Here is a 14,208-nt window from a genome sequence, read left to right on the forward strand (position 1 = left end):
GGATCTGGAATTATTCAGAAGTGAAGGGTTTCTTTTTCAAGAATGGCTTGTAGATGTTGGTCTTGCAAAATGGTTTCTTTTGCATCAAATGATCTCAATATTCGACGTCAACTGTGTAAATAGATTCGAAATTTAAATTCTCTTGAAGTTGTTTCCACCAAAAGAAATCAGATAGCTCTGAAATCTAACGATAGAAAACAAATCCAAGACAATTTTAAAAAAGAATCATACATTGCCAAATGATGAAGTTAAACAATTTTTTTATAAATATATTTTAGTTCTCAAAATTGTTTCAGCATTAAACATATTGTGATACATATTTCTTTTTCCTAAGCACTTCCCTTTTAGTAAGATAACTTAACCATTTATGTACTATAAAAGGCATTTTGTTGGCTTCAATTTCAAAGGCCACCTTCATTTTGAAATTCAAGTCAACAAATTGTAATTTGAAGAACAGACGTGTTCGGAATCTAAGGGAAGAAAAACGCTCAGGAGATAAAAAACATGAATCCTAATATGTTCAATACGAAAACAGGAAGCAAGGCATTAAGTGAAATGCAAGCTATATTTATATATGAACCGATGACGTACATTAGATCGTGTAATTATGCTCAGTAACTTATATGAACATCGAATCCCAGCCGAATTCGATGTTCAAACATCATTCAGTGAAAAAGTAAAAAAAAAAATCTCTTTGGATACTGATAATAACTACTTTTGACGAAAAATAAGTCGAAGATCTATGAGGCTTGGACGTTAAAGTGAGAGTTTAAAAGAAAAAAGAAAAAATAATAAAAAATGGAGCGACCTTTGGCTTTTAGATGAAGATTAAAACGTCGAATACTAGCCGAATCCAACGTAATATTCTGGTCACACACTTAATGGTCCCAACCACTCCAATGCCCTTTACGTCGATAATCAAGTAGACCCTTTGAAAACCTATCCTACATAACTTCGGTAATCAAATTCATGTTAACTTTTTTCTTCTATTTTTCTTTTTTTCCTTCACTAAACGAAGACATTTCTTTGTTAACCATGAAGGCATGGGGAAACACAGAGGAAAGTGTTAACACTTATGAATTTCAAGTAGACCCTTTGAAAACCTATCCTACATAACTTCGGTAATCAAATTCATGTTTACTTTTTTCTTCTGTTTTTCTTCTTTTCCTTTACTAAACGAAGACATTTCTTTGTTAACCATGAAGGCATGGGGAAAAACAGAGGAAAAAGTTAACACTTATGAATTTCAAGTAGATTCTTTGAAAACCTATCCTACATAACTTCCACAACCAAATTCATGTTAACTTTTTCCTTTGGTTTTCCTTCAATTCCTCCTCTAAACGAAGTCATTTCTTTGTTATCCATGAAGGCATGGCGGAAAACCAGAGGAAAATGTTAACAGTTATGAATTTCAAAAACATTCTCCATTGTTTTGCTTGTTTTTTTTTAACTTCCTATTTTTGGTTATAATGTATTCCATCATCTTTGGTCTTCATTTTAGATGTTGTGTTTTTGTAAAAGGGGATTTCTTTTTGAAATCCTCTAAGATATAGGACGTCCGTGATCTAAAAAAAAAGATGTCAATCTCCAGGCCTTTGCATCGAATGCACTCAATATTCGACATCAACTGTATAAATTTAAAATATTTTGAAGTTGTTTCCACCATAGGAAATCAGATAGCTCAAAATTCTAATGGTAGAAAACAACTCCAAGACAATTTAAAAAATGAATCATACATCGTTAAATGATGAAGTTAACAACTTTTTTATATAGTTATTTTAGTTCTCAAAATTGTTTCAGCATTAAACATATTGTGATCCATATTTCTTTTTCCTAAGCACTTCCTTTTCAGTAAGATAACTTAGCCATTTATGTACTATAAAAAGCATTTTGTTGACTTCAACTTCAAAGGCCACCTTCATATGAACTGAGGCTTGAATGTGGCACTTTGAAATTCAAGTCAGCAAATTGCAATTTGAAGAACAAACATGTTTGGAATCTAAGGAAAGAAAAGCGCCAAGGAGATAAAAAAACATGAATCCTAATATGTTGAATACGGAAACAGGAAGCAAGGCATTACGTGAAATGCAAGCTATATTTATAGATGAACCGATGACGTACATCGTGTAATTATGCTTAGTAACTGCCATTCTCCACCATCTTGTAGGAATGTCGAAGCCCACCGAATGCGACGTTCAAACATCATTCAAAGAAAAAGTAATAAATCTCGTTTGTATTAGATAAGAACAAATTGACCCATAACATCCAAACCCTATGGGGTTCGACGTTATATTGGATGATTAAAAAGTAAAAATAAAAAAGAATAAAAAATGCATGACCTTTGTCTTCTGGTTGAAGAAGACATCGAATGCACTCGATATTCGATGTCAACTGTATAAATTTAACTTGTCTTGGAGTTGTTTCCACCATAGGAAATCAAATAACTCTGAAATCTAATGGTAGAAGACAACTCCAAGACAATTTAAAATACGATTCATACATTGTTGAATGATGAAGTTGAACAACTTTTTTATATAATTATTTTAGATCTTAAAATTGTTTCAGCATTAAACATATTGTGAACCATATTTCTTTTTCCTAAGCACTTCCCTTTCAATAAGATATGTTAACCATTTCTGTACTATAAAAACATTTTCTTAACTTGAACTTGAAAAGGCTCCTTCATATGAAATGACAATGAATGAACCACTTTCAAGTTCAAGTTATCAAATTGCAATGTCAAGAACAGAAATGCTTAGAAATCTAAGGAAAAGAAAATGCAAGGGAAATAAAAAACATGAATCCTAATATGTTGAATACGGAAGCAGGAAGCAAGGCATTACGTTAAATGCATGCTATATTTATAGATGAACCGATGACGTACATCGTGTAATTATGCTTAGTAACTGTCACACACCACCATCTTGTAGGAATGTCAAAGACCAGCCAAATTCGATGTTCAAACATCAATAAGATAAAAAGTAATAAATCTCGTTTGATTCAGATAAGAACAAATTGTCTACTTTTCAATCACCCGCGAAGAAGGTGAGATTTGGAGGGATTAATTGAAGCAAAAAGTTTGATTGCCCCTCTATATTCATATCATTCCACTTTCAATTTTGCTACGTTATAATATCATCCATTCTAAGTAATAAAGAATCGATTTGAAGCGTTATAAATTAAGAAATGCAAATGAGCTTTTACTGATTATTTATGGTGACATTAATGATAACATGGCTGGATATTGATACATGTTTGTTAAAATACTAAAAAGCAAAGAAATTATTTAAGAGAGGGGTCAAATTTGTTTTTCTAATAATGTTAATCATAGTATTTTTTAGATATCATAATCATTTATACTAATAACTTATTATAGTTATTAAATGTGACCAAACTTTTGGTCTAAGAGTTCGTTTGAATTTTTATCGTCGTATTCGACTTTTTAAATTTGACTTTTTATAACCGCTTATGTAGTTGCTGGTGATTGGTCCGTTTCAAATATACAGACCAATAAAATAGTGACACATAATCTATTGTCAAAAAGTTGTTAACATATGATGGTCCTTAACAAAATTTTGGTTGTGGTTGAATTCTGCCTAATTTCTATCATGACCTTGCTTGGCCGTCTCGACTATTTGCTTGGACTGGAGGTTGACAAGACAGAGATGTAGACGCCACAATCTAGCAGATTGATAAGTAAAGGAAGAATCGCCACAAAGATGTTAATCTTTATAAGAATCAGAGTTCTAAACCAATAACCAAGAGAATCCTTTCTCAAAAATGCAAATGCATATTATGACTTCCAAAGTGGCTACATATGTATTTGGTGCCCCTACATGTAAGTATAAATGTTGAAGGCACCTAAGAAACCCTAAAAGAAAGTCCAATGACATTGGGTCGACCTTCAACTTATACTTATGTTAGTTTGTCTCGACCTTTAGTCTGAATCACCCATCCCAACATTCATTTATGGTCAACCATTCTCGACCCTTAGTCAAACTTAACCTGCCTTAATCTTCGACCCAACCCATTTTGTCTTAATTTTTAATCGAGATCGGTTTGTCTTAACCTTTAATCCAGGACGAGTCTTGGACTTCGACACACCTTGACTATTCTCCATACACGTTTTCTCTTCTCGATCTTTGGCTTGGTTTGATGCTACTCAGTTTTTAACTTGTCTCAATCTTTTTTTCTAACTGACTTATCTCAATTTTTGTCCACAATAACCTATCTTAACCTTCAGTTTATCACTCAACTTAATTTTTTCTCAAATTTAAAGTATTATTTTTTAAAAATTAATCAAATCTTTTAGTATAATCATACCTATCTTTATCACTCAACATTGAAGACTTGATTTATGTTTTATCATACCTATCTTAATCATAAAACTTTTAAAGGAGAGGATAGAAATATAAAGTTTCAGAATGTTGTTGAATCTAATAAAAAAAGATATTTACGGTGTAGACTATTTTTCACTTTTGGTATGAAAAAGTTAGTTTGGATGTTAAAAAAACATTCATTTCAAATAACTTTTAATAATATAATATTATTTATTATGATTTTAATTATTCTTATGTATAACTAAAACTAAATTCTCATAATTGTTATTATTATTACTTTCCATATGAAATTAAAATAATATTTTAAAGAAATAAAGTTTTATTCTCTTTAAATTTCACCCATAAATATTTCTTATATTTTATAATATGTAAATATTACAAGAAAAATGTACACAAATTTATAATATAAAAATATAAAAAATAAATGTAAATATTATCTTAAAATATAATGGTAATGGGAGGTTATGGGAGGTTTTGTAATGGAAAATAGGTGGGAGGCTGAAGAAGAAAACGTCGTATATTCGTAGAATTCGACGTATCCTTTGTCTTTTGTCAAACTCTTTGTCTTCTGGCTGACAATTAGTATGTCGAAGCCCAGTAGAATTCAACGTATCCTTTGTATTTTTAAAGCTAAGAAGTTGAGAAGTTAAAAACTACTAGATTATGAAAGACGTTCCGAGAATTCTATTCAGACATGGCTTCTTCATCATCATCATCAAGAAGAAAAGAGAAGGTTGTCCGGGTTACAAGAAACGCAAACCCATCTGGATGGATAAGTGATGAAGAGATCCGAGGAAAGTTTTTATACTGGACAGAAGACCTTGGATTCACTTTAGTGGATCTTAACAAAATAAGTTACACAGATAAACCATTTATTATGGCTAGTCAAGCAAGAAAAATATTCAATGTCACTGACCCAGTGAATCATAAATGGTCAGTGGTATTGGAAGGCAGAGCCATGCACACAACTGATGATGAAGACTCTCTAGATATACTTGAGACAAGCTCCTTCTCATCAAGAACCATTGAAAATAAGGTTGATGATGTACCCGATGAAATACATGCAACTCGATGTGATCACAACGAAGGCATATGGGAGAAATAGGTGTCTTAACATTGTTTTAATTACTTGTACAATTTATTTATTTTGTCTGTTCTAACTATAATTTACTAACACTTTGTAAACAGGAATGACGAGCTCTGGATCAGGTCCGACGGGAGGAGGTGGTAGATCTGTGACTCGGATGCCTGATGTCACATCTCGTCGGGTTAATGATAAACCAGTGACGATGGAGTTTGATCCCCGAACATTTGTCCCTATTGGGGCACATGCAGCATCGTTTAGGAGTTACTTAGGCGTGATAGGAAAATATCATGTCCCTATTGTCGCTACCTGTTGGGATGATGTCCCACAGGTTGACAAAAATCTACTATAGTAGGATATTTTGGTATGTTTAAGATGTTTTACTTCCATCATTGACTTATTTTTGTTGAACATGCTTTAACATTAATTTTCTTTTTAACAGAAAAATTGGGATATTCCTAATGATGAGAGGATAAGGAAGAAGATTTTATCCCACATTGCAGTTCGGTGGAGGGACTTCAAGACGTGAATGACACGTCAATATGTCTTTGGCTCTAAACAGAACGACACTCCTTGTACAAAATATAAAATAATTGAGGAGGAGTGGGTGCAATTTAAAGAATCTAGACTTACTCCTGAGTGGCAGGTATGTTTTTTCATATTTTGCTCTAGTCACACAAGATGTTAATTTGTGATTTATGCTTAATGATTTTCATTTTTTCATAGCTGAAAAGGATAGCCGCCCAGCATAGGCAGAAGCTTAGTGATACACCACACGTACTGTCACGTGGTGGTTATGCATTGTTAGAGAAAAAGATGAGAAAACGTCGTGCTGAGGAGTTAGGTCTTGAGTCACCTAATCTAGCACCTCCACCAGCTAGACATGAATTGTGGAAGGTTGCACAGACAAAGTCCAATGGCCAGTTTGCATCTCAGTCTGCTCAGGAGATATCCTAGAGAATTGTAAGTGGAAACTTTTAAGTAATTACCATAGTTCATAAAAAAATTATGTAACAAACTTTTTAATCTGTCTAACTTCATTATGATGTGCAGGATGACTTGGTTGACCAACAGACTCAAGGCACATTTGTGGCACAAGGTAGGGAGAACCTCCTAGTAGCAGCCAAAGGTTGTCTAGACCGTCCAGGTCGTGTGCATGCTGTTGGAGGAGCTACTGCATTGAGGGACTACTTTGGCCCTAAACCAAGAAGCACAGAAGCGTGACTCAGGAAATGGTTAGTAGCATCAGGCAACAGGTGCAAGTCGAATTAGAGGAACGCATGGGTGAATGCTTAAGAACGCTCGAAGAAAAACTTGCGATGATCACCCAACAGCAACAGCAACAACAAAAACTTGTTGATGAATTGGCAAGTGTACCAAATCGCACAAGTAATATAAAATGGTAAGACTAAGTATCATATCCCAGAGGACTCTCGACACTAAACAGTCGTGTGATAACTTAATTAATTAACACTTAAAATAAACGAGATCATTGGTTTAAAATGCAAAGATAGAAAATTAAATATGAATGCAAATTGATCAATAGTAGAGTAACATAAAGATGAACGGATGTTGTTTAATATGAGATGAATATGTTGTTGGGGTTAGATTTCACCAAGTTCCCTCTCATGTATATAAGAATTCTTCTTTATGCATTAATGTTAACGTCACTCACTAAAGTACTTAGAACTCAATCCCTTGGCGCAATAAGCATGCCTTAATTCCTAGTTCGTGCAATTCCTAGCGTTCCTAGAAAATTAAGTCTGAAGATCAAGAGCTTAAGACGACCAAGTACTCATACCCTCATCCCTGAGAAATATTACCCTTGCGAGAATTCAACAAGAACCTGAATTGTAAGGAACCTCCCGGCACTCATGCAATTCATAAATCATGCACTAAATGAGTTAAATAGAGCAAGCATTAGAAACAGATGAATTCTTTGACAAATAATAAATAAAGCATATAAATTAAGAATCAATTCCAATACATGAGAGTTCACAAGGTTACATCTTTCCCCAACAACAATTAGAGTTTAGTTCCCCATAGACATGGAGAAACTATATGAATAATGGAAAAGCATGAGATAGTGAAACCCTAAGAGTAGAAGAGGAAGCTCCTGCCTCTAGATCTGCCTTTAGAGAGTAGAGAAGTGTGTTGTTGTGTATCTCCAGCCAAAGATACAAAACCTAGAGCGCCTGGGTCCTTTAAATAAAGTTGGAGAAGAGTAGAAACAAGACTCGGTCCAAAAGAGTCGAAACAGAGCAAAAACTAAGTCGGATCTGCGACGCACGACGCTCGGGCGCCCCATTTAGGGTGCCCGGGCGGTGAACGATCTCATGTAGGGCTTGAGCCTTCAGTTTCACCCAAGCTTCGGGGTTCGTCGCTTTTTCCACGCCCAAGCCTCCTGCAGCTCGTCCAAGCTTTGTGCGGTTCCCTCTTCTGGTGCTTTTCTAGGCCTTTCTGAGCTCTATATCCTTAGTACTTCATCTCTGCTTCCTTTATTAACTCATTTTCTATCAAAACAAAGGGAATTAGTCATAAAATCATCAAATTCAACTTCAACTCTCTTATTCACACAACTTAATGGAAAAGCATGAGTCCAAGCAAGTTTCTAAGTGAAAAAGGTTGCTTTTAGTATCAAAATTACATCACAGATAACACTATTTTAAACCGTTATCAATCACCCAACAACAACAATAGCAACAACAACAACAACAGTCACAGCAGGAGGACGCCCCTATAGATGATCCTACTGCACCTCGTGTGAGCACCAAAGGCTCATGCTCTATTGTAGATCGTCGTACTGATTACAATATTTAGTATGAGTTTTTGGTTTATGAGGATCCTCCGCGCGTAGTGGCCATGGGACGACAGATTACAGGAGGCCAAACCATTCATGGTGCTCCTTTATTGCCCACTCACGCGCGGGTAATGATTGATTATCCAAGAGACCCCCAGGCTCGAGTGCCAATGCCTACATCTGAAATCTAATTCGTGGGTAAGGTCTTAGGCATATTTATAGCTTGGCCTAAGGCTATGATGATGCCATATTTTGGCCCACCAGCGGTATTATATTCTTCTTTTTATTATCTTAAATCTTTAAGTTATAATTAAATGATTCCTAACTTTTGTAAATGTGAGTTGCAGGTCTACCGTCCTGAGAAACAACCAATGGCTCAACCTGTGAATGAGGCTCGTGAGGAAGCAGAAGACGATGATCATCTATCCATATTGACCTCTAGATTAAATAAGTTGAGAAAAGGACTGGCAAAGCTACTGTGGGAGTTAAGAACATTTGGCCTCGAGTGCCATGTTCCATTGTATATTAATTTCGATGATGCATTTGAGATCATTGATGGAGAAAAAATGTTGAACATTGCATGCATACAACTATGGTCCATGTAAGTTTTTTATTTGTTATTTTCCAATTTGTATATTAGTATTATTACTTTTTAATAAATATACTTAACTTTATTCATATAGGTACATGGACACCATCGTAGTGGAATCAGGTCGGCCGTCAGTTTATGGCTTTCTTGAACCTCAGACCATTCAACCATCTGGAAACACATTAGATTCCAGAAAATCATATATTCAAACATGGATGACTGAGTCTAACAGAGAGATATATATCGCGCCATACATTGATGCTTATGTGTTTCCCAATATTGTCAACTTTTATCAAATTTTAATCAATAAACTCACTAGGACTTGGTACATGATAGGGGCCATTGGCAACTCATGGTGATCATTCCAAAAAAAGCACAAGTTGTATGGTTTTGTTCTCTTCATAGGAAGGTGAAAGCGGAGTTGAAGTCCTTGATACAAACGTAAGTATTACATTCATTCTTATCAATTCATTATGATATTAATATACTAACTTATGTTTCAAATGTTTCAAATTTGTTTAGAGTTGTGACTAGGACCAGAGGACAACGACTTGAAATTATATATCCTAAGGTTGGAATTCGTTGATCTTTAACCTTTAATTTTTGTAGTCAAATTCAAACCATTACATTTGACTAAGTTCTTTCACATGTTTTGTGTAATAAGCAGAATGATTCCTGGGCATGTGGCTACTACATCATGTCATGGATGAAGGTAATCCGAGCAGAAATCAAAGGGGAATGGACTGAGGTAGAAATTTACATTTGAAAATATTACAAATATCAATAAACTTTTGACATTAAAATGAATATAATAGTAAAGTTTCCTTGATTTTGCAGCGGTTCAACACTACCTCTTCATTGTCCAATGTAGTAACAAAGACGATAAGAGAGGATTGAGCACGATATTTGAATAAACATTTTAAATAGCTATAGCTTTAGGTTTTTCCTTTCATGATAGTAGCATTTGCTTACTTGTGCAACTTTTAAATTGTGAATAGATGAATATTGTGAATAGATGAATGGAAAACTGGGTTCTTTTAGGTTTTGATGATAGCATTAGCGTCTTTTAGTTTTACTATTTAATTGGAATTGATGAATTAATGATAGCATGGTTTAAATTAATTAATTATGTGAATATATATGAATTTGAAAACTGGTTTCTGTATTTCAGATTTGGTTAAATAAGCTAAAACGAATCAAATCTAAAAAAAAAACACTGACGGTAACGTCGAATTATACATTGTTCGACATTTATATAGGTATCTTAATGTTGAACTATGCATTGAATGACGTTCATATAATGCAGTGAATAACAATAATAATGCAACGCTGGGCGAGAATCTCTACGGCTCAGCGATAGTAACATCACATATCGACAAGTTCAACGTCACATATCAACAACTACATGAGACGACAAATCTTACTATACATATAAATATTTATTCAAATATTGGACGTCACGTTCTTTACTAGTCGACGTAACGTCACGTTGTTGTACAAAATCGATGTTAAGATTACGTCAATTCTCTATCCATTCGACGTTAAGATTATGTCCTTTCCCCTTATACGTGACGTAAAATATTTCTTTAAATATAAATATTTATTCAAATATTACTCAAAAATTAACGTCCACTTTGAACTTCGACATGAACATTACGTCAAATATCTTCCACAGCGACGTCCATTTTACGTCAGTTCCCCCATACATGAGACGAAAAATCTTACTATAAATATAAATATTTATTCAAATATTGGACGTCACACTCTTTACTAATCGACGTAACGTCACGTCATTGTACAAAATCAACATTAAGATTACGTCAATTCTCTATCCATTCGACGTCAAATTGTTCGAGTAACGTTTCCCAGTAATGTTTGACGTAAAATTTACGTCACCAGATATGACGTCGGACTCGAATTCGTCGTTAAAAGCCAAAAATAACTGACGTAATACGCTATTTTTGTACTAGTGCACTGTTTTTCCTAGATAGATGCATCATCGATTATCCACAGATTATTGTTCAATTGATTATTGTTCGGGTTTCATATTAACTGAAGCACATTCTCAATTAATTTGAGATCGATCAAACAATTAACCAAAGTAGATTATCAATCGAATCCAAGACCTTTCTAGATTATTCACATTGAATTCAACCAAAGTACATTCTCAATCAAATCCTATTGTATTTAATTATGCCTATTCTTAAATCTCCAAACCAAATTAAAAGTTAATTAATCAAAGTAAATTCTCGAGTAATTATAGTTGAAATTCTTACCACCAATCATATTGGACGTTGAAGTTTGATAGCTCAATTGACCAAATTACCATCTCTGTTTGGTCAGATGAGGCTTCCTCAAAATCTTTCCAACAAGATAATCATACACTTTACCTTTAAGTTAATCAACATTAAGGTTAATGTGCTTTGATTCATGGTCGACCTGTTTGCCTTGTGGTCGACCAGTACGCTAGTGATACGCTTGATGATCTGAACTACGACTGATAGTTTGGTCTTTGATTGATCGATCGGTCATACGATACAGTTCGAAAAATCCATTTGTAACCAATTATATTAGCATTAGCAGGTCGAGAGTTAAAGTCCACGTTTTATTTTTAATTAAAGAATTATATTCGTCTTTCTTTGCATCATACAGTGTTAGATCTCGTCTTTCATTGCATCATAATGTACTGGATCTCGACTTTTATTACATCATACCGTATTGGATCTCATCTTTAATTGCAGATAAATATACAGTATTAAACACTTTCGGTTTAAAAACGCTTGTTTTAGCTCTTATGATTTTGGGGTCATTATTAAGTGGAGATGGTACCTGATACGCTGTCGTTGAAGCTATCAAATTAATTATACTTTACAAGGCAACTTCAAAATTGTCGAGTTAGTAGTCAACAAAATATATAGGGTTAAAGTAACCCTTAGTCAATTCCCAACGAATACGGAATTGTTTTTCAATACTTGATTCTTATAGAGGCTCTATAAGATTAGTAAATGATATGCAATGCTTAAAAATAAGAATGAAAATTTATCCTAATGAATTTAATGTTCAAAAATGTCGTGAGTTTAATTGAAGAACAAACTTAGAAACAATTATAATTGAATAGACTAATTCCACTATTTTGCCAAGATAGATTCATCATCGGTTATCCACAGATTTTTGTTCAATTGATTAATGTTCGGATTTCAAATTAACTAAAGCACATGCTCAATTAATTTGAGAGCGATCATACAATTAACCAAAGTAGATTCTCAATCAAATGCAAGACATTTCTAGATTATTCACATTGAATTCAACCAAAGTACATTCTCAATCAAATCCTATTGTGTTTAATCATGTATATTCTTAAATCTCCCAACAAAATTAAGAGTTAATTAGTTAAAGTAAATTCTCAATTAATTATAGTTGAAATTCTTACCACCAATTAAAGTACATTCTCAATTAGTACCAAAAACCTATTTAATCATTTGAAAGTTCCTAAATTCAATAAAGTTCATTCTCAATCAAACCTAGAAACCCTTGAACTCATATTATCAATATGCATGTAGATTCAAACACCTTATAATGCAAAAATCATGACTTTTAATGTGATTGAGAGATGAAAGACATAGAAAAGGATAACCCAAATCAATAATCAAAAGAAACAAATACATTAATTCAACTTAACCTCAGAATCCATAATGAAATTACACTAGAATAGCCCTAGAAGCCTAACCCTCCATGAATGGAGTAGAGTACATGGTAAAATAAAAGTGAGAGGAGTGGTGGATGATTGCTTCCAGTGTAAATAGGCTTGATTGGGCTTAGATTCTAAATATTGTGTTGATAAAATCTTTTATCTTATATTTTATATCTTTCAAATATTCAACAGATTTAATTAGTTTTTAAGAATATTTGATAGATATTTCCTGTTGATATTTTCAAATTAAATTAAGGTTTAATCATTTTTAGGTCCCTCTTTATGCAAAAATGTATCAAATAGGTCCTTCGTTTATTTTTATCTCAAATAGGTCTATATTCGTGTAAAATTGATTCAATTACGCCATTGCTGTTAATTTATGTGAATGGCATTAAAAATGCAGTTACGTGGCATGCTGACTTTGTAAACTTGAACCATGTAGCACATTAACGGTTTTAATAATGTAGGTTTTATAATTTTGAAGTAAAAAAAATTGGTATTTCATTAAATCCCTAATTTGAAAACGGGTGTTTAAGGTGTTCGAAGTTCTTTTGCGACGCTAGTGCCTGGGTTGTTTTTCTTCGTAAAAGTTAAAATTTTATGTTTTAAAAGACAAAAGCATAGATAGTTGGGAAGTTCATACTCTCTGATTAAATGACTAAATAAAAGAGAACCAAAAGAAATTGGTGTTTTGAGGTTCTTTCTATTTTGGCTATCGCGGGTTTTCGAACTCGTGGTGAGGTGGTTTTGATTTGAACTATGTTGGTGATTTGCAGCTTAAGGTTTCATGGTGGACGCACAACGAAGGAGATGGACGTTGGTTGATGAAGGTTGATCGAGGCTTTCTTCTAATCTGGGGTTTTGGGGTTTGCAATTAGAGTTTTTACGTTTTACGATTTAGGTCTCTAGTGGTTGCTGGTTGCAAGTTGCGTCCATGGCGGCGCGAAGGATAAGAATGAGGTGTTGCGTTCTACTTTGATTTGGGTGTTCTTGTTGTTCAGGTATGATAGTGGTACGGTGGTCCTGGTTTATGCGCGAGAAAGAAAAGGAATATAGTGGAGGCGAAGTCGCAACAGCTCGCGATCTATAGTTCTTGATTTTGTTTGCAAGTTGCGATTGGTTTGATGGAGAAGATTGAAGGAGGATTTCGTCGAGGAGATGCACTACTGGCAATGGCGCATCAAGATGACAGAGATTGGGGATGAAGGTTTGTGATTAATAATGGCCAGCGGTGGTTGAGGTGACCTGAAGTTGGACGAAGATTGACGACTAGCAGCGTCAAATGAGTTGGAAGACGAAGTGTCAGGCCAAATTTAATAAAAGTCAGCTTTGCAACTTAAGAATCAAAAACTATTACGCTTTACAAGATCAGTTTTTTTGTGTTCTCTTTTAATTGTTGTACATAGCAAGACGATTCCAATTATCAACATGAGTGCATTTTTATAGGATTCAATTACTGAAAAGTTTATAAATGTTGCTTCACATTCGTAATAATATAAAAGAATAAAACCTAACTTAAATCCAAGGATAAAAATGTAATTTTAATTTTTTTAGCGTGTAACGGGTACCTGCGGGTCGGGTAGTATAGTATCAGTACCCGACCCGTTTATAAGCAAGTATTAAAATACTCGTTACCCGCAACCCACGGGTAGTAAATACTCGCGAGTACTAACTGTCCATCGCAGATTTTATACGCGAATATCC

This window comes from Vigna angularis, chromosome 3 (assembly GCF_016808095.1).
Source record: "Vigna angularis cultivar LongXiaoDou No.4 chromosome 3, ASM1680809v1, whole genome shotgun sequence".
Classification (NCBI taxonomy): domain Eukaryota; kingdom Viridiplantae; phylum Streptophyta; class Magnoliopsida; order Fabales; family Fabaceae; genus Vigna; species Vigna angularis.